This window comes from Callorhinus ursinus, unplaced genomic scaffold (genome assembly GCF_003265705.2).
Source record: "Callorhinus ursinus isolate GAN/ISIS: 27379988/994484 unplaced genomic scaffold, GSC_fseal_2.0 scaffold5, whole genome shotgun sequence".
Taxonomy (NCBI): Eukaryota; Metazoa; Chordata; class Mammalia; order Carnivora; family Otariidae; genus Callorhinus; species Callorhinus ursinus.
Genome location: NW_027397067.1, coordinates 12,145,168 through 12,169,667, shown reverse-complemented (window position 1 = coordinate 12,169,667; position 24,500 = coordinate 12,145,168).

Sequence of the window (24,500 nt, the reverse complement as noted above, 5' to 3'; positions counted from 1 at the left end):
GAATTCAAAAAGGCAACATGGCGGATAGTTGGTCTCTTCTCTGTGATATCAGGGGCATCAGCTGGGAAGGTGTGAAAATGTGAAAGAAGATGAGCCACTGGCTATGGGTTAGAATGATCTTAAAGCTCATTCACTCATATATCTGGCCCCGGGGCGGGAGGGCTCAGAGTGACCCCTGAGTGTCTCCTGTGTGTGGTGTGGTTTGTTTACTGCAGCGACACATCAGAGGAGTTGGACCTCTTACTTGGAGGCTCAAGGTTCTAAGCACAAGTCTTTCAACAGGCAAGATGGCATTGCCTTTTCTGACCTGGCCTCAAAAGTTGTACGTCAACCCTTTGCCACATTTTAATGGTTATAAGCAAAGCATAAGCCTGCCCAGGTTCTAGGAGAGGGAACATAGACTCCATATCTCCTTGGGAGGATTGTAAAAATCACACTGCATAAAAGCATATGGGTTGGAAGACACTGTTATGACCATCTTTGGGAAATAAAACCTGCCATAGACACCCAATCCAATTTCAGGATAAGGCTTTGTGGAGGAAGTCACTTGTGAGTATTCAGGCAGAGGAAACAGCATACACAGAGGTCTTCAGGGAGGAAAGAGAACATTCTACATTCAGCAAAGCTGAGGACACAGAGTTGAACTATAGACAAGGACTGTACAAGGAACTGGGAGCTTGATGACAAAGGGCCATTTAACCCTCGAAAAAGAACTCAGATCTGTTCCACAAGGTAGAAGGCATTTTCAAAGTGTTTAAAGCAATCACGGGGGTATGACATTTTCTCATTTGTGATTTAGAGAGCTCATTCTTTCTGTTGGGTATGGAATGATGAGCCAGAGTTTAGAGCATAGGATGGCAGAAAGAACAAGATGGACAGTCCTGATCCTTAGGACAGTGTCCTAAGACAGTGGTAAGAAGCGGACTAAAGAGTGGAGAAGGGATGGGAATGTGGCAAGATTAGAGGCAGGGTTCTCAGGGATAAGGTGATAATTTAACTAAGATAGAATAGTGGCCTAAACTAGAAAAATGGTAGAAGAGCTGGAAAAAAAAAATGGACAGATTTAAGAAATAGGCAGAGAATACAATAAGCTGGACCTAATGACTTCTTATAGGTGTGGGATAAGGGAGAAAGGGGAAACGGGTTCAGTGACTTGAGAGACAGAGAGTTGCTGCCCAACTTTTTATGCCCAAACACACACTTATGACACACGCTGTGTAAAGATGTGTAAGGTCTCCATGTTGCCCATAAATTTCACCAAATAAATGGTGAGGCCAATAGTACATGTCTCCCCTTGCCATGTGAATTTTCTTTTCTTTTCCCCATTTTTCTTAAATTTTTTAATTTAAATTCAATTAATTAACACATAGTGTATTATTGGTTTCAGAGGTAGAGGTCAGTGACTCATCAGTCTTATATAATACCCAGTGCTTATTGCATCACGAGCCCTCCTTAATGTCCATCACCTAGTTACCCCATCCCCCCTCCCCCCTCCCCTCCAGCAACCCTCAGTTTGTTTCCTTTGATTAAGAGTCTCTTATGGTTTGTTTCCCTCTCTGGTTTCATCTTGTTTTATTTTTTCCCCTCTTCCCCTATGATCCTTTGTTTTGTTTCTTAAATTCCACATATGAGTGAGATCATATAATTGTCTTTCTCTGATTAACTTATTTTGCTTAGCATAATATCTTCTAGTTCCATCTACATCATTGCCAATGGCAAGATTTCCTTTTTTTTGATGGCCGAGTAATATTCCATTATATATGTATATATACACCCCATCTTCTTCATGTGACTTATTCTTCAGCAGGGGGAACACTTCACTGAGCTGTTTTATGCCACCAAGTTTGAGCATGGACTTTCCTTTTGTTTAAAGGAAACATCTCTTTCTCATCTCTTTTTTTTTTTAAGTTTGTTTTATTGTGTTAGTAAACTCTATGCCCAATGTGGGGCTCAAACTCATGACCCTGAGATCAAGAGTCACATGTTCTATCCACTGAGTCAGCCAGGGGCCCCTTCTCACCTCTTTTTTATAACAGCTTTGTTGAGATATGATTCACATACCATATAATTTACTTGTTTAAAGTGTTTTTAGTGAATTCACAGAGTTTGCAAACACCACAATCTAATTTGAGAAGACTTTTCTCCTCCTATAAAGAAATTCATAGCCACTGGCAGTCACCAGCCCTAGTTGACAACTAACCTAACTTCTGACTCTTATAGATCTGCCTGTTCTGGACATTTCATATGGAATCATATAAGATTGGTCTTTGTGACTGGCTTCTTCTATTTAACATAAAGTTTTCAGATTCACCAAAGTTGAATCATGTACTTCATTCCTTTTTTGTGGTTGAATAATATTCCATTCTATGGATATACTACAATTTTATTCATCCATTTATTATTTAATGAACATCTGGGTTACTTCCAGTATGGGGTTATTTTGAATAATGCTACTATACATATTCATGTATCTCTTGTCTTTTTATCTGGTTGTGTTCTAGCCATCTTTGATGACTCAAATCAAATGACAACTCTTGTGAAAGCTTCCTTGATCTTTCACTAAGTCACAACCACCCCTTCCCATTATGTTCAGTTAGCACTTTGCCTGGGTTTTTTACCATGTTTGTCCCTCTCACAGCTGTGAACCTCCCAAAGGCATGGGCAGCATCTTACCATTTTTCATATCTGCCTTGGTGCACTACTATTGTCCCCGATCAACAGTCAGATAAATGTCATCTGTTGGAAGGAAGGAAGAAATGAAGTCAGGAAGGGGGAAAAGAAAGGAGAAGTTAGTTCTAAAATAAGAACCCCCCCTTTGTTTTTGAGAGAGGGAGAGAGAGAGAGAAAAAGAGAGAGAGTGCGAGCATGTGCATGCACCAGCAGGGGAGGGGCAGAGGGAGAGGGAGAAAGAGAATCCCAGTCAGGTTCCACACCTAGCATGGAGCCTGATGCAGGGCTTGATCCCATGACCCCGAGATCATGACCTGAGCAGAAATCCAGAGTTGGATGCTTAGCCTACTGAGCCACTGGGGTGTTCCAAGAAACCTTTGTTTTTAACCAAATCACAGTACTATATTTCCTGGGATTCTTGATGTCAATAATAACCAAATGGATTGTTGGAGGAGTGAGAAATTTTTTTTTTTGAGACAGAAATAAACTTGTCATATTGTTAGTGCAAAATTAAAAGACTTGAATGGTTTTATCGTATTTCCAAATTTTATCAGAACAGAATTAAAATTGCAAAACCAATGACAATAATGAGTCAGAAAATTGAACATATGCAAGCTGTAAATAGGCAATTTATATTTCAGTGATTTATCATAATAACACCATTTAACTTGTGTTTGAAAAAGATGTCTTTTTCAGTTAAGTAGTTCTTTATCTTATAACACTTATTATATGGTTGGGAAATTACTTAGAGTATACAAAATATGTAGAATACACATAAGATTTGACATGTAGAATATATATAAGATTTGGCAAGAACATTTGGGAGAGAAAGGTTTTTTTTTAATGCTAAGGAGACAAAATCTGCATTAAAATGGAGACACATATGTGTATCTTTCAAAGTGGATGCCTATCCATGTCCAGAAGCTTGGAATACAGAGAGGAGTAAATCTAAGATGTAGGGATAATTTCAAAGCAACAAAGACAAAACAAAATTTGACTTAACCTTTACTTTTTCCTAGAGCAGAACCTGATTATGTCATTCCCTTTCTGCTGTTGCTTTTGCTCAAATACCTGAGTTACAGCCTCTGGCCTGGTGAAAAATGTCACGGGGTGTTCTTGGCAATAATCATTATCAACAGGTGGAAAGCTAGTAGGTGGCTCTAATACAATAATAAGACCTACCAATCAATAGAACCTATCACGAGGCCAAGCACTCTACTAACTGTTTTACATCTGGAATCTTACTTCATAACTATTGTATTGTTCCCATGAGATGGGTATTTCTATCTCTATATTTTATGGGGAGAAAATGGAGACTGAAATAGTAAGCCATTGTCTTTCACTCATTTATTCATTCCATCTACTGTTCCAATGATTACTGAGCAGAGATCCTGTTCTCTATAAGGTACATGTTCATCTCCAAAGCTATCACCTCCTCCTGTGCTCTGGAACCATCCCTTGTACCTTCCTAGAAACCTTGCTCCATCATTTGTTTTGTCCACATGTGGCATGAAAATGTTTTCCATATGCTTTTCCCCACCATATTAAAATCTCTTTAACCATTACAAAATTGTTTTAGAAATTTTTTTTAGATTTTATTTATTTATTTGAGAGAGAGAGAGAGAATGAGAGAGAGAGCACATGAGAGGGGGGAGGGTCAGAGGGAGAAACAGACTCCCTGCCGAGCAGGGACCCTGATGCGGGACTCGATCCAGGGACTCCAGGATCATGACCTGAGCTGAAGGCAATCGCTTAACCAACTGAGCCACCCGGGCGCCCTGTTTTAGAAATTTTTTAAAATTTAATTTTAATTCCAGTGTAGTGAACATCCAGTGTTATATTTGTTTCAGGTACAATATGGTGGTTCAACAGTTCCATATATTATTCAGTGCTCATCATGACAAGGGCACCCCTTAATCCTCTTCACTTATTTCAACCCATCCCCTCAAGCGCTCTTCCCTCTGGTAATTATCTGTTTGTTCTCTCTAATTAAGAGTGTATTTTTTGGTTTCTCTCTTTTTCCCCCTTGCTGTTTGCTATTTTGTTTCTTAAATTTTACGTATGAGTGAGATCATATGGTATTTGTCTTTCTCAGACTGGCTTATTTCGCTTAGCTTTAATACGCTCTACATCCTCAAATTGTGTTAGCCTTTCTAGCTATTTCATCTCTCTCCCGCTGTTTGAAGGTAAGCTTCTTAAAATGATGGACACTCATTTCCACCTCTTCACGTATTCACCTTCAATCCAGTGCACCTCGTTCTTTCCCCACTACTCAGGGGAAACTACTCTAACCAAAGTTATCACTAACTTTCCGATCACCAAATAATGCACACCTTCTTCTCTGCTTATCTTACATAATCGCTCTGTGATATCTGACTCTCTGGACCATTTTCTCCTTCTTTGAGTTTTCCCCTCCCCTGACTTCCCTATTTCTCTTATCCTCTAGCATCTCATCCTCAGTCTCCTTTGATGACTTTCCTTCTTGATCTAATGCCGAAATACCAGTCTTTCCCAAAGTCCAATCTTTGGTCCTTTGCTCTTCTTATCTATATATTCACTATCAGTAAACTTGCCTAAACCTGGTGATGCCCAAATTTATATCCACTGCTCAGATTTCTTTTCTTAACTTCAAAATCAAAACCACAGCCCCTAGTTGATCCTTTCCATTTGGTTGTTCTACACATAGTTCAAAAATTGAGTCAAAAACTCTACTCCATATCTTTTCCTATAAAATTGTTCTTTCCATTGTTTTATCAGTAAGACCACGGCATCCAGTCACTTAAACCAGAAAATTGGAATTAGTCTAAACCTCTCTCTCCTTCAACTCTTCCCCCCACCTCTACCTCCTATGGTCTACTTCCTATATTTTGTATGGAACACATTCTCTTTGTTCCATCCTTACTTGTTACTGCTTTGGTTCACTTCTTTAGCTCTTCTTGCCTTGATCACTATATTAACCTCCTGAATTTTCTCCCTGCCTTCAGACATTTTTCTTCACAATTCATCTTTCACAGGACTTACAGAAAGATATTAAATGCAAATCAAAGCAAGGCACTCCCATGATTAAATTCTATTAATGGGTTTTCAGAGCCTTCAGGAAAGTCTAAGCTGCTGAGTTTGGCACAGAAGCCATTTCATAATGGGGTCCGTGTCTTTTTTTCTAGTTTTATCTCTCATTCAGTCCACATGCCAGCCTCACCCCAGACAACTTGAAGCGTAGACTGCTTGCCATTAAGGGCTCTTGAGACCTGATCCTCCTGGAATTTGCACCTTTGTTCTAATTCTTCCCTTGAGACAGTTGTTCTCCCCTTTCACCATCTTCTATGATTTCCTTTGGATTTGTGTCAAGTTGACGCTATCTCTCCTCTAATCTGAGCTGGATTATTTCTCTCTTCTTGGATCCCATTGTCCATGGATTATTCTTTATCTTTAACATGACATTTACAATACTTCATTCAAAGAATCTGTAAACATTTCTTTCAGAAATAGAGTGTTCTTTTGTAGAGGGCTTTTATCTTTTTTGCTGGCACACAGTAGGAATTCAATTAATATAGATAGTGTTATCAAATGAATGAATGTATTGGTCCGAGTCTGTTCTTTAAATACCCTACTGGCATCATCTTAGGTTTTTTCTAAATGCTATAGCAGAAAGCACTTTTCTTTCCAAGAAATATCATGGAGGAATTAGAGCATTTCATATACCCTTTTCCTCCCTTTTATTTTATGGAGGGCATTGCTTTCTCTTTGAGTTTCTCAATAATAGTATTACCCGTACTATATTCCTGATCAAAGTAGACCCGTGGTGACAGAGAGCTTAGATAAAGATTTTGAGAAAATTGGCCACAGGAGAATTCTCATTATTTGGTAAATTAAAGATTGTCCTAAAGCAAGTCCAGTTTATGAGAAGCCCTCAGCCTTCTGGAGGTCTGAGACTCTGAAGTTGTAGGACGCTTGCTTGTTTCCTGTCATTTATTTACAAATATCTAGCATAAGGGAGAAAATATTTTTATAAAATAGCTTTTCTTTATGTGTTGATGTTAGTGATCATGTAGGGAAATAGTTCAGATTTAGAGTTTTAGATAAAATCTAACATTCTGTAGTTAAGAGAAATGATGTTTACAAATGTGTTAACTATACATCATTTTGGCATAACCAGTGAGAACATCATGAATGAGGCTAGCACATTACATTAGGATTGGAAGCTTTCCTTTCTTCATAGAGTGAAGGATAATGGAAATTTCTCTGTAGTAGCCATCTAATTTTTTTATTCCCACTTATTTAGTACTCCATGATTATGTGGTGTTCTACCATTTTCTTCCTTTTTTCTCCAACTTTCAACTTAATATTCTCTATCTCTTCCCCTTGATAGAGTCTGGAGCAAATTTTCTGGGGAAAATAAAAAGACCTCTTCTCCATGCTCAACTAATAGACTTTTTATTTCTCTGAACATGATCATACATCATTCATTCTGATCTTTTAAAAAAAATCAATATCAGTTTTATTTTTTCTCATTTTTTTTTTTTTTGCTTTGAGAAAAATATTCACTTGCTCATAATTTTCTAGTGGCTTTCTTATTCTTGAGTTTACTCACAAAGCATGTAAAAGAACTTTGAGTTTCTGCATTTATTCATTTATCTAATAAGTTTGTTTATTACTTACATGTATCAGCCAGTTAGAATGTATCAACAAACACAACAGACACAAATTGCTATCCTATGACCTTACATTTTAGTGAGGGAGGCATACAATACATAACACACACAATAAATAAATGTGGATTATTGGGTATTGTACAGATAATAAGTGATTGCAATTTGAAATAGAAGGCTTACAGTAAGTGTCATTGAGAGGATCAAATATGGGCAAAGACTGAAGTAGGTGAGGGAAATAATCCCAGATATCTGAAAATTGGCATTCCTGACAGAGAGAACAGCAAGTTCAAGGGCCCTGGGATGTCAATGTGCACCCCATGTGTTAGCAACAGCAAGAAGCCATTGTAGGGGAGAACGTGGAGGGGAAGGGGAGAGCAGGCTGATGAAGACAGAGAAGGAACAGGAAGCAGATCATTAGGATCTAAGGACTTTGAGTTTCATTCTGAGTGAGATGAAAGCCTTTGAAAAGTTTTACGCCAGCTCTTGGTATATCCTGATAAATCGTTTTAAAATATCATTCCAGATGCTAGTTTTGAGTAGTTTGAGGAAGGTAAAGTAGAGGCAGGGAGAGTTTTAGGTCACGCATTAACCCACGTGGGATGCCATGGCAGCTTGGAACAAGGTGGAAGAGGTGGACAGAGGGAGAATTTGTTAGGCTCTACATGAGTTTTAAAAAGTGAGCCTGGTAGGATTTCCTGATGGATTGAATGTGGAGTTTCTGGGAAAGAGATGATTGAAGGATGACTCTACGATTTTTTTTTTTCTCTGAGTAATTAGAAGGATGGGATTGCCAGTGAGATAGGGAAAAATCAGTGGAGTGGGATGGGAGAAAAAAATATCGGATGTTCAGCTTTGGAAATGTTGAATTTAAGATGTCAAAATCTGAGTGAAGATGTCAAGTGGGTAGTTGGATTGATGAATCTGGAGTTTGGTTTGGGCTGGAGATTTATGGTTGAGAGTTGCCATCAACACAGAGAGTGTATATGAAGTCCTAAGACAGGATGAGGTCATGAAGAGAGTGTGGGTATGTAGACTAGTTCACCAAGACTCAGTTTGAACATTAAATAGTACAGAAAAAGAGGAGAACCCAGAGGAGGAAACTAAAAAGGGAAGCCCATTGTGAGGTGGAAAGAAAACCAGAGTGGGGCTCCCTGGGAGTCAATAGAAGGAAGAATGTCAAGGAGAGAGATCTCAATTTCATCCAGTCCTGCAGATGAGTCAAACGAGATGAGGATGAAGCTCTTTGAGGGTCACTAGGAAGGTCACTAGTGACTTTGACAAGATAATAATTTTCATGGGGTGGTGAGGGAAAAGCCTGCTTGAGAGGGTTTTTGACAGTCTGAAAGGAGAGGAAACGGAGGCAACATGTATAAACAATCTGTCCCCGGAATTCTACTGCAAAGGGTAGTTGGACAAATCGGGCATTAACTGGTTGGGGAAATAACATTGACTTAATGTATTTTTTTCACTAGAACAAATAACTTCTTTCTGAATGCTGTTGATGAAAATGATTCATTAAAAAAGAAAATATTAATGATGTGGGAAAGACAGGATAGAAACCTCGGAGTGATGTTTCTGAGGAGGCAGGGCCTAAATCTAATAATGCACAGGTTGGGGGGCTGGGCTTATCAGTAGTAGGTAGGAAGACAGTATATGAGTTTGGTCTCTAGTAAGTAGATTGCTGTGGTGGTGGTAAGTCTGAAAATTCTCTTCGAATGGCTTTACATTTTAACAATTTTTTTGTTGTTAAGAATAACTCACACAAGGAGCGCCTGGGCGGCTCAGTCGGTTAAGCGTCTGCCTTCATCTCATGTCATGATCTTGGGATCCCTGGATCCAGCCCCGCATCTGGTTCCCTTCTCAGCGGGGAACCTGTTTCACCCTCCCTCCCCGCCTCCTCCCTCCACTCATGCTCTCTCTCTCTCTCTCTCTCTCGCTCAGATAAATAAAATCTTAAAAAAAAGAATAACTCACATAAAAGTATACCAAATATCAATGTGCAACCCAACGAGTTCTCACCCTAAGAAGACTGTGTGACCATCATCTCAGTCAAACGAGAAAACTGTAAGCACCCCACGAACTCCTCCCATGTTCCTTCAAAATCCTTATGCAATTTCCCCTCCTCCAAAGTAACCACTATTCTGAATTAAAGCACTATACTTCAGTTATGAACTTTAAAGCCTAATATGCAATGTTTTGTATTTATGACAACATTGTGTTTGTGAAATTCATCCACTTTGTTGCACATTACTGTAGTACATTTATTTTTATTTCTATAGCATATTAGACTATTAGATCATATAGTTTGATTTTCTGTTCTATAGTTTTTGGGTATTTGGATTGTTTCTAGTTTTGAGCTTTTAGCCTGCTATGAACTTTATTGTATGTGTGTGGAAGGCATTTTTGTTGGTACATTTCTAGGGTGGACTTGCTGGATCAACAGGCACTCCCATGTTCAATTCCAGGACACAATGTCAATCATTATCATTTCTTTGTATCATTTGTTATCCTACTAGCAATGCACGACTTCCCATTGTCCCCAATTCTCTCCTATGCTTGAAATGGTTATCTTTTAAATTTCAACCTTTGTAGTAAATGTGGATTTTATTTTACATTTACCTAGGAAGTAATGAAGTTGAGTACCTTTTCATATATGTATTGGCCATTTGCATACATTTTTCTGTAAAGTATCTATGCAGATACTTTTCTTGCCCTTTTTTCGATGAGGTTCTTTATCAACAAGGGATCTTTGCAAGTTGTGGATATCAGTCCTCAGCTGGCTATTTATGTTGAAACTGTATTTTCTCTCTCTGTTGTTTGCCTTTTAACTCTATTAATGTTACTTTCAAGTCGCTGACATTCTTAATTTTAATATAGTCTGACTTATCAGTTTTTGCCTTTATGCTCAGAGCTTTCCCCATACTACAAGAACACTTTTCCTATGCTTGATTAAAAAGATATTATCTTCTCGAAGTTGTATTGATGGTTTCTCCCATTTAGATTTATAATTGACCTGGAGTTGATAATGGTGTGAGATAAGGTCAGAATTAATGTTTTTTTTTTTATAAGGAAATCCAATTTTCTCAGCACCACTTACTAAAAAGATCATCCCTTTTCCACATCTCTGAAGGGCCACATTAGTCTGAAAATAAATAGCTCTATATGATTGAGGAGGTTTCTTGATCTATTCCAATTTATTAGCCTATGCATTTCCTTTTTATTAATACCATATTCTCTGATTAATGTTGTACCCACACACACGTATTTTCTTAACAAACATGCACACACACACACATATATATACACAAATGCATATTTGTTAAATAGCACTATACTTTTATCATGTTTTAGAAGTCATAACTATTCAAATATTTATACATGTTTATCATTTCTGTGGCTTTTCATTCCTTCTCAAACTCCTTTCTGATCTCTACCTCGTTTCCTTTCTCTTCTGTCTGAAAGACACTTTTTAGTCTTTCCTTCATTGCAAGTCTGCCAGCGCTCAATGTCCTGTTTTCCTTTCTTCAGAAAATACCTTTGTTGTACCTTCACTTTCGAAGAACATGTTCTTTGGGTGTAGTGTTCTGTGTTGGCAACTATTTACTCCCCATACTTCGTGAAGATTTTAACCTGGGGGTCTTCTGTTATTTCTGTTGAAAAATCTCCTATAGTCTGATTTCTGGTCCTTTTGAATTAATCTCTTTTTGTCCCCGATGTGGCTGTTAGATTTTCTCTGATTTTGGTATTCAACATTTTAGAAAGCTATATCTATTTTTTTTAAATTTATACTGCTCATGGCTCACAGTGCTTCTTGAATCTATGCTTTCTAATTCATCAATTATGGAAAAATTTCAACCATTTACTTACCTCTTTTGAAATATGACTCGGGCCCTATTTTGCTTTCTCTCTGGGACTTTAATTACATCTATGTTAGATAGCTTTCTTCCTCCTTTCTCTCTTTTCTATTATCCATGTGTATATTTCCTACTTGTTTTGTTCAAAATATTTTCTTCTGCCTGCCTTCTGGCTCTTTTAAGGTCGGTTTGTTGTTGTTGTTGTTGTTGTTTTTAAGATTTTTAATTTATTTATTTAGGAGAGAGAGAGAGAGAGAAAGCACAAGCAGGGAGTGGGAGGGGCAGAGAGGGAGAAGGAGAAGCAGACTCCTCGCTGAGTAGGGAGCCCCGGCAGGGGACTCCACCTGGGGTTCTACATGGGGCTCTATGCCGGGCTCAATCCCAGGACCCTGAGATAATGACCTGAGCTGAAGACAGATGCTTGACCGACTGACCCACCTAGGCAACCCCTTTTAAGGTCTGTTTAATTTGCTGCTAAAGTTATCCATTGGATTCTTAATTTTGGTTATTATATTTTTCACGTCTAAAATTATCTTCTTTTGTTTATAGTTTTCAGGATTCTTTTGAAATTCTCAACCTTACTTATGTTAAGCCTTTTTAGCATAGTTATCTTAATGCCATAGGCCTAATGACACTGTTTTCTGTGTATCTATTTTCTTCTGTGTTTCTTTTCTTTTTAAAATTCATGTGGTATTGTCCCTTTTCATGCAAGTTCTTTTGATTAAATGCTGTATATTGTACATAAACATATATGTTTTTTAAAAAAAATATTGAGGCTAATATCTTCCTGCAGGGAGGATATAGTTTTGCTTCTGGGAGGCATTAGCAATTTGAATCACCTGATCCAATTTCAGGGATTGAAATAATTCAAACCTTATCTATTTCAGGGTTTGCTTTATTCTAATTGTGTAGCTAAAATATGTGTAGTTTACCAGGGTCCCTTCTTCTTGGCTGGACCTATTTTCCAACATCTCTCTCCCTAAGCCAGAGAAGATATTGAAAGTGCTATTCAGCTGCTCAGCCTCTCACACACTTCATCCTGAGTTGGTAGATGTTCTTGGGATAAATGGCAACCCCAGTTATCTGATTTTTTTTTTCTTCTGGAGCAAATGCCACAATTCTTCAGTATCTTATTAGTTCTGTCTTGCCTTCAAAAAACTTTTGTGCATATTTTTTCCATGGTTTACTTTTAGTGGGGAAATTATCTAGTCCCCTTTCCCTTGAAATGACATTACTTATTACTTCAATTTTTTCATCTGGTAGGAAGCAAAGGCATTCGTTTTGTACAAGGAGGGGAGAGGAAGTGCTGGAGGTTTAAAGGGCAAGAAGAAGGTGGGAAAGAGTCAATGCCATAGTGAGAGAGTAAATAGACTAAGGAATTATATAGTATGATTGCTGGGTATTATTAAGAGCAGGGTGCGGCTTATGGTTATTAATTAAAAATGGTAGCAGGAAGCGTGGTTGTGTTTTCTTTTGCTACGTTCTTTTGTTATACAGTTCCAAAGGGCACAAGTGATTGCTGTTATCCAGGTTTCTGGTTTTGTCAATCAAGTCCAACAAAGACTGTGATGGACAAGGGAATTGAGTGTCTATACTAGGGAGTGAACAAAATGATTGACTATGAAATTTAATTCAGGGGAGGAGGGAAGAGAGGAGATCATGAAGGTGAGAGACATTGAAGAGTGGTGGGCGATCAACAAATTGAAAGTACCCGTGGGATACAAAGATTGTTGGCCTTGGAGTACTAAAGAAGTGGGCCAGAAAGAGGTGGAGCTCAGAGAGAGGGGTGCATGGAATTGAGATGGTGGAGAGTTTGCGGGTATGGATAAGGGCATTGTCTGAGATAGGTCCTTAAGAAGGAGAAGTCACTGAGATAAATGGAAGTCAAATGAAGAGAGAGGAGTTCAAAGACTGAGAGCTAGAATATCGGAAGGAGTATCTATGTGCATACTGAAATGGCCAGGAATTAAAACAGGGGTACTTTCGGAGGGTTAGGGGGCCATGAGAAGTGAGAAGAAGAAATGAAAAGAAATGAGAAGATGGAAACTGGGTGTGGGTAAGCAACAGGAATGAGTGGTGGGTGATATAATTTCATGAGGTATTAAGCAGGGAGAATGGTCTGGAAGCACTGATAAGGTCAAAATAGACAGCTATTTCATATCTGGTTTTATTGCCAGGGGGCTGAGGGAGAAACTACCAGCATCACCTGGGAAGACCGAACAGGGAAACACCATCTAGAGGGGATGATCAGGTTTCAGTTAATATAAGGAAATGAGAATTCTTTAGAGAAGAATTTGAGGATATGTGGTATTTTTGTGATGAACCACGGACTCCAGGAGACACTGCAAGTTTATGTACATCTACACTGAAAAGCTACTGTTGGGAATAAGTAAGAAAATAGACGGGAGAGTATCAAGCCCAGTGCCTGGCCTAGAGCATGGTTAAATGTTACAGTCTCTTCACTCTAGTAAAATACCAGCTTCATGTTGTTTAGGATAGGTCTAAAACGTGTCAAGGGAGGAGAGGTTTGGCAATTTATTTAGACCTGTTGATAATAAGCAGTAATTAAGCATGTGCTCTTTTTGTACACACACACAAGCACACACACACACACACACAGTGTATAATACTGTACAAACGTATAATCTAAATTGCCTTTGGCAGCAAATAACGGAAAATACAGCTAAAATGGCTTAATTTATTATTTATCAATGCAAACAACAAAAGGTCTTATGGTAGGGTGACTTCATGTTTTTTTAATTAAGAGTTCAATGACATCACCAAGGTCATAGCTTCATATTTTCTATTTTTCTATTCTGCATTGTTCAGCATTTTGGATTGTTTTCTTATACTGGCTCTCTCTATTAATGCAAGATAGCTGGTGCAATTGCAGCCACCACACCTAGGTCATCTAGTGGAATAAAAAGGAATGTTTCTTCTTGTGTGCGACTTTTCAACAGTGAGAACTCTACATAATTCTTCTCCTCAAGTTCACTGTATGGAACTTTGTCCCACACCCACACCTACACCAATTACTGTCAAGGCCATGAGGCTGCCATGATGGGTTCATACCAACCCGGACCCTTGCTCTGAGATTCCTGCCTCCTTCTCTGAAGGACATGGCTACATGTTGAATAAAATCAAGACTTTGCTAGCCTGGAAGAAGTTGTTCAAGAAGTTCGAACAGAAAAAAAAAAAAAAAAAAAGAAGTTCGAACAGTTGTTTTTTGTATTTCTTGTCACAATTATGCTACGTAAATATATGCAGAGATAATATGTAAACAGGTACAGAATGTATTAATTTTCTATTGCTACACATCAGATTACCGCAAATTTAGCTTCTTAAAATAACACATATTTATTATCTCACAGTTTTCATGGGTCAGGAGTCCAGGCAAACTGGATCTTGCTTGGGTCAGGCTCAGGATCTCATTTGGCTGCAATCAGGGGTTGGCCACACTGAGGTTCTCATCTGGAACTCAGGGTCCTCTTTGAAGTTGATTCAGTTCATTCCCAGATTTAAGTTCCCTGGGGGTATAGTAATGAGGCTCCCCTTTTTCTTGATGGCTGTCAGCTAGGGAATGCTCCCAGCTTTTAGAGGCTGCTACAGTTTCTTGCCATGTGGTGCCCACGGATAGTTCACCACATGGATGTTTGCTTTTTTCCAGGCCATCAAAAAGGCTCTGAATTCCAACTCTCTCCAGTCTGCAACAAGGGAGTTTTACATAGCATAACCTAACCAAGGGAGCAACTAACCCATCACATGCACAGGTCCCACGACACCCAAGGAGGGGGGATTATACAAGATATATACACCTGGGAGTGGGAATCTTGGAGCTTATTTCGTATTCTGCCTACCAAAATATTAATGTGGTTTGTGATTATAATTATATAAGTTTTTATGCCCATGCAGATTTACTTTTATAAAAAGAAAGTCTTTCTTTCTCTGAATTTAGTACCTAAACTTCTACTGTCCTAGAATAATAAGCACTATGCACTCCAGGAGCATCACAATAAAGTGATTTATTACCATGGATTACTAGTAATAGCCAATTGCTCCAAATTAAAATTAGATTCCGGAAAAAAAAAAAGCCTTTGGAAGTATAGTAGGAGTACAATTGTCAATCTCTTCTTTGCCTGCTTACTTTTAAAAAATTCAAATTTCTGCCCCAGAAGTAAAATTTCTGTCCATGGATCCTGTCCTTGAATATCTGCTTTCTTCTCCTGTCCTGCTGTGATTTGTCTCTTTCCTCCCTCTGCCCGCTTGAGATTTTCTCAGCTGGGCAACTTGAGGTCCCGACTTGGGGTCAGCTTTTCTGGGGCATGTATGTTGGAACAGAGTCAAGACAGTTCTGGGTGGGGAAGTTCTCTAAGCCAGATAAATAAGGAAAAGGCTAAAGTCAACCTCGTGGACTCACTGACTCATAGTTTTAAAAATATTTTAATGAATGTAACAAGTGGTTATGGTGTGAGGGTCTTACTCAGATCCTGATTCAAACAAAACAGCTACAAACATATTTGAAGCCAATCTGGGAAACTTGAATGTGAATCTGTATTAGAAGATATTAAGGAATTTTGTTTTTCTGTGAAGTTTGATGATGGTACTGAAGATTGTAAGAATGCTTATAATTTTTAAAGATCGGTTTATAAGTATGTAGGAGTACCATGATGGCTGGCGCTCAGATTAATAATTGAGGGAGAGAGGGGGGAGGAAATGTGGGAGGGCGGTGGAGGGGGGTGGGGTGGTGGGGAAAGGCAGAGAGCAACAGATGAAGAAAATTCTCGATAATTATTGAATCTGGTGATAAGTATATATGGAAATTCATTATCTTATTCTATTTTTCATATGTTTTAAATTTTTCATAATAAAGCATTTTAAAATGGGATTTTCCACATTGCTGCTAAAATTTAATATATTTAGGCTCTTTTCCATTTGAATGCCTTTGTAAAGACTAAAAGAATGATGTAGTGGGATGCTTATTTTCCTTCTATATCTCTAATAAGAAGAGACTTAAACAATAAAATGATAAATGTACTTAAAACAGATACCATCTAGATTGATTTTCAAGTTATCTTCCTCTAACATTTTAAAAGTCAAATCTGAATTGTCATGAAGTCCACAGTCTTGGGATTAGTCTGGAATCAAAATTTATTTTCCTTTCTCTCAATGCTTTCAGAATAGTTTTTTGAATTCTCTTGGCAAGGTATCTGAAGGTTTGCTTTATTTATTCATAAATCCCTGAGTTCTGTCTGCACATTTGGCAGCAACACCTTTATGAAACTAGCTTTCTGAGTAGATCCTGTTCTTCCATATATTGGAATCATTCACAGAGACCCAGACATAAAGGGTGTTATAGAGACAACCTAAGCAGATAGATTGTGGTGGATAGATGTGCTAAAAAGTAATAGGAAAATGCTTCTGTGTTGCTCTTGCCCCAGTATGAAGATACAGATGCCATCTGCCTTTACAGTAACTCAACCCACCCAGGTACATAGATGGCTTACCAAGGCTCCCCTTTTGCCTTTTGTTTTGCCAACTCCTCTGCTCTGTATGGTGGAATATTACTTCATCTTGATTAGTGTACAACTGAATGACCACCTGTCTTAAATGTTATTAGTAAGACTTTTCTGTTTGTTTTTATGCAGTAAGGTTGATGGAATTCTGTTAAGAGTTGAATTGTGTACCCCTTTCCCCCCAAATTCATATATTGAAGTCTTAACCCAGTACTCCAAAATGTGACTTTATTGGGCAATTGAGTCATTGCATATGTAATTAATTAAGATGAAATCATTAGGGTGAGCCCTAATGCAACATGACTGGTGTCCTTATAAAAAGAACACCATGTAAAGAGAAAGAGACCACACAGAGGGAAAACAATGTAAAGATACAGCAAGAGGGTGACCCCCCCGTAAGCCAAGGGAAGGAACCAAGCTTGCCAACACTTTGATCTTGGACTTTCAGCCTCCAGAACTGCAAGACAATAAATCTGTTGTTTGAGCTCCTAAGTCTGTGTTATTTTGTTATGGCAGTCCTAGAAGACTAATACACACTCCAGACGAAGATGAGATGACTTTTTCTTTACATCGCCATGTTGAACCTTTATTTCTTGCCTAGGTGTAGGCTTCAGGCATTCTTAAAATCTACATCAGTAAAATATCTGCATCGCTCCTTTAGGGTGTGGACTACAAAGCACCGAATGAACTTTTGACTTGCACATAATCAATTCCAACCATGGACAGAGAAAAGCCCAAGTTTAGTGCTGAGCATCTGGCTTGGCTCTCATTACTGGCTGTCTCTGCTTTGGCCGTCTCTACCCTGAGTTATCCCTGTTGGTTTTCTTTTTCTTCAATGTGGGGAGCAGAGGGTACACTGAGGAATATTAAACACGAGATTATGGTGTTTTATTTGAACTGGTATTTTTATGTAATAGAATTGCTTTTTTGTATCAATTAAACCTCTAAGGTTTAATAAAATAAGGTAAAAACAGAGAGGAAGGCAAACCATAAGAGACTCTTAACTATGGGAAACAAACTGAAGGTTGCTGGAGGGGAGGTAGGTAGGGGGATGGGGTAAGTGGGTGATGGGCATTAAGGAGGGCACGTGATGTAATATGCACTGGGTGTTATATGCAATTGATGGGTCACTGAATTCTACCCCTGAGGCTAATAGCATGCTACGTGTTAACTAAATTGAATTTAAATAAAAAAAATTATAAATAAATAAATAAATAAATAGAAAAGGACTTCACCAGACCAAGAAATAATAGTTTTCTCTGTAATGTGAGTCTTGTTTTCATTATCTATTACTTGTATGACCCTGGGTAAGTCCCTGAATGCTTCCAGATTTCAGTTTACTCATATACAAAATAGATGTAATCAATCGTAAGAATCTTTAAGAAATAAGGTAAGGTAGTCAATATGCATTAGTTCTGAGAATACAAAGCACGGTGGAAATGTAAGACATTACAAATTATCAGGTCTATGAAGGCAGAGTCTTACATTACTCTAAACAAATATTCTAGCATATTCCCTTGTTTGTGGAACTAATTCAGGCTTGAGAAACTGAAATAATTGTTTAAAATAGTTGGAGGTTAAGACAGCCTAATAATTTCTCCTTCCTCCAGAAGTCAGCTGAGGTTAAACACACAATATTATTCTATTTCTGCTAGTGGTAGATTATGTTTTTCAAAAATATCCCTCCCGATACATTGATCCCATCCCACATGCTCTTCTTATAATGTGGCTGACTCTCCTCCCACTGGAGGATGGGTCTATGTTCCTTCTCCCTGTGACTGTCCTGACCAGTGAGATGGTGGAAGTGATGCTATGTGCCTTCTGACCTGAGGCAATAAAAGGATACAACCCCCCTCTTCTTCTCTGTCTCTTTCTGTTTTTCTGTCTCTGTCTTTCTGTATTTCTCAGTCTCTGTCTCTGTCATATTATCTCTATCAGAGGATACTTGCCATTCATGGGAAGCCAGCCATCATGTTAAGCAAGCTCAGGTCATATGGAGAGCCATGCATAGCTACTGTAGTCAACGGCCCGGCTAACATCTCAGGCTGCATCAACTGCAAGACGCATGGGGGAACAAGACTTTTGTTGATTAGAGCCACATTCTTCGAGTTCCCATTGAGACCCCAGACATCATGGAACAGAGATGGGCTGATCTCACTCTGCCCTGTCAGACTTTCTGACTCTCAGAAACTTTGGCAGATTACAAATGACACTTGTATTATTTGGGGGATAACTGATATATTGCTAAAATTAGATTAGACAGAGGACAGCATCTTTATTGCACCCTGAATTAAAAAGATACACTCTGTTCATGGTGAAGAAGCTACTGAAGGGCTCTTTCTTATTCACTTGGCTTTCCTCATGGATAAAAGAGGAGTTGGAGATTATCCTATGTTTGAGATAAACAGGAGAAGGGGGGGCGTCCTCGTTCCCATGAAATGACGTTGCTCTGATTATTATGTTTAAGTGTATTGTAGCCTTTTTCCACTCTCGAATCAGATAAGTCACTTGTACCATGGAGAGGGAAAAGTACACAAGCAAAAAATAAGCAAGAAGAGTTTACTTCTAGGGATGTGAACTGCTATAGCAACGTCAAAGTGGGATAAGTGTTCACCAACAGTGAACATGTATCATTTAAAAATCAGAAAAGGGGGGTGCCTGGGTGGCTCAGTCAGTTAAGCATCTGCCTTTGGCTAGGGTCATGATCCCAGGGTCCTGGGATCGAGTCCCGCATCGGGCTCCCCGCTCGGTGGGAAGCCTGCTTCTCCCTCTGCTCCCCCCACCGCTCATGATCTCTCTCTCATGCTCACTTTCAAATAAATAAATAAAATATTAAAAAAAATAAAAATCAAAAAATGGAAATCAATCATTTTTAACTCTAGTTTAATGACCATTTTTTTAAAATGGAAAGGTCAGTATGTGTGTCTGTGTTTAATATTTCTAGCACACATTGACTCACTCCCCACTTACAACTTTCCTTCTCTTGCCTGACCTACTTCTTGTTAAACGTCACTATGGTTATGAAAATAAGGGGCCTGATTAGCATCAGTAGTGGTCACTGGACAACTGAGAACACATGCAGTGGTTTCAAAGGGAGAAATTGGGGACAGAACTAATAATACTGAAATACTGAAAGGTGGAATCTGGTTCTGAGTAACGAGGATGTGGTTTCTAAAATCATCTGATGTGCTTCACCAGAGCTGATACAACTTTTCTTCATGGAAAAAAATAAGCATGAAAGTACACGGTGGTTTTTTTTTAAATCTGGTGTCATTTCAAAATTGAATGACAATGTTACTACTTGCCTTTACCTTTTAATTACTTCCTTGGAGATTAATCAATAGGTTCACTCTTTGCTTAACGCCCCCTCGCCCCCAAGAACATTTCTTTTTCTTCTAGGTCTGTGCTGCTAAATTGTCAGTGTGTTTTACTGCTCTCTTATAGGAGGGTTATATTTTTTCCCAGTTTTTTTATTTTATTTTGGTTTTTATTCAAGGTTTCTGGACTGAGGGATCATCAAGTCATGTAAGAAACATACTGACGTCTTCAAAATCTGTTGTAAAAGTGGATGGATATCCAATTTAGAAATTTGCTAAGGTCCTGCAATTTACTTTCTCCTAGATTTGTTCGATTGATACATCTTCCATAAAAAAATTCAGTGGTGAAATATTTTTCAAACTTCACACTGTTTATGCCTTCCATAAAAAAAAATAAGCGCAAGTTATATTGCTAGGTAATCTTGTATTGAATCAAAGAGGTATATCAATCCCTCTAGTGGAAAGAGCACTGGGGGAGATGTCTACCACTGATCTTCTTGCCTTGCTACAAATATATTCTCTTTGATTTAACCTAGTCCAAGGCTGTCTCTTTGAGTCAAAAGTTGTGCTGGCTATTTCAAATCACAGAGATACAACTTACCTACTGAAGAGTGCTTTAAAACGTGACTGACAAATTATAAGCAATTTCGGCTGCTTGTAAATGTTTCTGGTGAATTGTTGAGATTGACCTTGAGACCAACCTTAAGCAATCTGCGTATTTGTCTCTCACATATTTCCCTGATGGGTATGAATATGACTTGCATTAAAAATGATGGATGTTGGTAATTTTGTATTAATTGCCACAGGAAAAAAAAAGAACCTTAGTACCTTTAGATGGGTAGCACTGACCAGAAAGTGAGAGAGGTACTATATTTCAGCGAAATATTTTTCCTGGAAATTTTTGTGTAAACAAGGTTTGAACTGATGCCTTAGAATAGTTGAGAAAAACGTGTCATTGGCAATTGTCCTAGAATTACAAAATGTGCAAGAAAATGATGAAGTCACCATTCAACTAAAGTAATCTCCAGGCACAAGAAAGAAAATAGAACAATTTATTCTGTTTCACACTTTTCTTGGATCTGAGGTAGAGGAGCTGAATCTCAGCAGGTTCTAAAAACAAGTAGATTTCTGCTTATTCTTACTTATTTCTAGTATAATTTCTCCTATACCAGACATAAACATTTATCACTTTATAATGTGAATTCCCCTCATACATTTTATGTTTAAAATTAATTAAATATACTTCTAAAATATTTTACAAAATCAGTTCTATTTCAGTGTGCTTTAAAGAGGGGAGCATTTACTATAGTTTGAAGCCCTGTTTTGTGTGTGTGTTTGTGTGTGTGTGAATCATCCTAGTGAGAGTTCTTTTTTCCTCTGTATTAAAAGAAACTTTGCAGAAGTAATTTTCATCTAACCAAAGTATATGTGTACTATGTTTAATCCGTTATGTAACATCTGACAAACATAACAAGGACAAATTACTGTTCATTCATCCATGCAGAATATTTGCAATTTCACTTCTGTTTCAATATACTAATTTTTTTTCCTTCTCTGAAGCATATACCACATACCAGGACTAGAGTCAGGGCTGAGTCTAAGTGTAAGGTGGAGAGTTATAATGATTATGTGCGCAGTTCAAGGTATTAGGGAGTATACATGAGTTAAATAATAAGCCAACCATTATCACTTAACATGACACAGGACAGTTTTATTTTTATATTATATTTTATGTGTACACAAACAGAAAATAAATTTACCCTTTAAAAATATTATAAAATGCAGGTCCAAGAGGTTATGAATTGAAAGCATAAGTACTGGTTTCATAGCTCAAGATTACTACCAAGCTGTACTGAATAGCTTTGATGGAGAATTTTTCAAAAATGCCAGTTGAGACAAATACATTTCAGACTTAATAATCAGAAGTTTGCATTCCCAAAGAAATGGTGTGCTTAAATATTACTATTTTAGTGAGCTAATCTGATTGAGAGATTCCCTGGTCTCATGGTGTGGCACTTGAAATACTTCCTTTGGTCCCATGTTTCTAGTCTTCATACTACCATGTGTATTTGTCATGAAAAAGAATTCCCAAATATTTCAGTTGTGCTGGTCTGGCTGCAACAGTAGTAGGTCTGACCCAAATGAAAAGACAAGAGCTGTCAATTTTTTTCCTAAGCTGTAAACTGACAAATGGGTAATTAGGTGTTTGCAATTTTCTCAATGCTGAGATCACACCAACTGTTAGGGAAACGCAATGAATTGCTGAGAGGCAAATAACAAAAACCTAGCCCCACATTCAGTTCACAACAAAAATATCCCTGCAAGGATTGTGTGTCAACTAATGGAACTTCACAAATGCCTGAGTTAGAGAAAGCAGGAAGGAATAGTCTCAAACTGCAAAAGCACATAGCACATTTGAACACCAGCAAAATTCGTCTCTGAGTTTTTGTAAAGACTTTTCTCTTACCCATAACAAATTTCTATCCTACACAGATACAAATGGGGAAAAACACTGTTTTTGTATCTTTTGTTGAGTTTTCTTGAAAGTTTCCTTTGGGGACTTCCTATTTGAGTTTTTAAGTCTATTATGACTAAGAGATTGCATTATTTCCATTAGTTAAAGAGTTAATTTAAAGAAATGATCGTAGATCTCTGAGTTGGAGCAAGGGGAGACTTAAATTAAGATGTGGGCAATTTTAATCAAGACATGCTATATTCAGTAAACTCTGTGAGATCAGTGAAGGGAAAAAGTGTATTAAGGTTAATCAGTTTTGAAGAAATGTAACAGTAGATAATGTGCCCTGATTTTTTTTCTCTGTGACAGGTGTAATAAGCACAATCACTGTTCATCTATATTTCACTGGGCATAAATGCAAATTTCACATTTTCACAGAAGAGAGAATTTTATTACATTATATTGATTTAGAAATAATTCATTAACCTCTACTCCTTCTTTTTCTTTACATACCAATCTGTCTCTATTCAAGGTTTTATCTTCATTTTTCAACTGGTTACTGTGAAGTGTCTTATATTGCAAGCTATTAAAAGACTGTCTTTTATATATTCAGCTGTGTCATTCTTGGCAAAACTCGTACTTATTTTCTATACGTGTTTGGATATAGTTTGGGTGTTCCGGAATGCTCCTTGCATTTCCTTGAAGCTGCGTATTTTGATAGCTTTCTATAATGCAAAATATTTGTTGCACTCCTTTATGGATCTCCACCAGTTTGGGAAAATGAGATATGTGTCTGTGTCCATTTCTTTTACTTCCTCTTCGAAAATCGGGCCTGTCTAAATGTTGATGGATATAACGGCACTGAGTCTATTACATTAGATCAATGGCTTTCACTGCAAGAGCGGTGTTAATGAGTCACCCTCCCACTCTCAAGACATTCGGTGGTGTCTAGAGACATTTCTGACTGTCATGAATGCATGGATGGAGACTGCTACTGGTATCTATGGATAAAGGCCAGCGATGCTTCTAAACATCTTACGGCACACAGGAAATCCTCCCCAAAGAGTTGTCTGCTCCAGAATGATAATGGTGCTTGAGGTTGAGAAATGCTGTATTAGATTTGCACTGAAGTCTTTCAGGAGTCCATTACTTTCCAGAAGTGTGAAATCACCTACAGCTTAACTTATCTGTGTCTCTCCTTTCCTTTTTCCATAGAGTTGAAATTTAAGCACCAAATCAGAGATGCACAAAAATATTTAAGCCCAAGGGTGCTTATCAAAATTTTCTTTATAATAGTAAAGGGTGGAAAACAACCTCAAATCTACTAATGTAAAATCGATAGCACTAATTATGGTGGATACATAATTGGAATATAATAGCACAAAGAAGATGTTGTAGCAATAATATTTTGAATCACCTGTGTTGGAATACTATGGAAAGGGTTGAGTTATTAAGTGAAAATTATTATACCATGGAACATATACAGAGTGGTCTAATATTAGAAAAAAAATATTATATATGTATGTTGTTTGTTTATTCCAAGACAAAAAAAAAACAACCCTGAAAACAAAAAAATGTTAGTTATCTCTGGGTTTATAAGTCAGTTCTGCAGCTAATATGTACTTCCTTTTAATGATAAAAATAGGAGTGGCATTTTTAAAAAGTGTGGGTAGCAAGACTTGTATGAAACTGAAGGCAATTTCATGTAGTTGAGAGAGCATCACCCCGGGACCTGAGAAATGGGAGTTTGCACCCTTACCTGGCCACTCACTCACTGTGTAACTTTGGGCCTTAGGTTTTTATTTGTAAATGTCATGCCCCCTTTGAATGTGTTTTGAAGATGAAATGATGCTGGATATCAATCCCCCTGTCAAATTTGGCTTTCTTCCCCTTCCTTCAATAAGATCATTTAAGGTATTCTTAGGAGGATTCTTGAAGGTGTTTTACTCCCTATGTACTCCCCACAGTGACCAACAGAGATCTCAGATCTCAGCTGGGCCCAGAAAGGTAATTGCCGCTTGATTTGTGGCTGTGTTGGA